Source organism: Myotis brandtii, unplaced genomic scaffold (assembly GCF_000412655.1).
Source record: "Myotis brandtii unplaced genomic scaffold, ASM41265v1 scaffold1956, whole genome shotgun sequence".
Taxonomy (NCBI): Eukaryota; Metazoa; Chordata; class Mammalia; order Chiroptera; family Vespertilionidae; genus Myotis; species Myotis brandtii.
Window position 1 is genome coordinate 600,336 of NW_005357294.1, and position 292 is coordinate 600,627.

The 292-nt window shown below is 69.2% G+C and overlaps 1 protein-coding gene across 1 annotated transcript in view; it reads right to left on the bottom strand.

The window, feature by feature from the left end:
• The window catches only part of CPSF1 (cleavage and polyadenylation specific factor 1, 160kDa), a 21,064-nt gene that overhangs the window by 18,595 nt on the left and 2,177 nt on the right, over positions 1-292 (bottom strand). The gene's annotated exons all lie outside the window — the stretch shown is intronic.

The following is a 292-nucleotide window of genomic DNA, read 5'->3' on the forward strand; positions in this document are numbered from 1 at the left end:
CCGCAGGGTACCCTCGGGACAGGGCCCGAGAGCAGAGGCCGGGCGCCGCCTCTGCAGCCACGTCTTGTCGTCGAGTCTGTCGAGGACTCTCCTTCGGGGTTTCTACGGCCATTGAAGGTGTGAACGGCCTCCTGAGGGCTCGGGGCTGGGCCCTCCGACCCTGCTCTGCTGGCTCCTTCCCTTCCTGCCAACACGCTGCCCACTCCCTCGTCTTGGCCAAGAGCCTTCCTTTCCCGCCAGGACTCCCCCGTCTCCTCCGCCCGGTGCACACGCTCCCTCGGGGCTGCCCGCC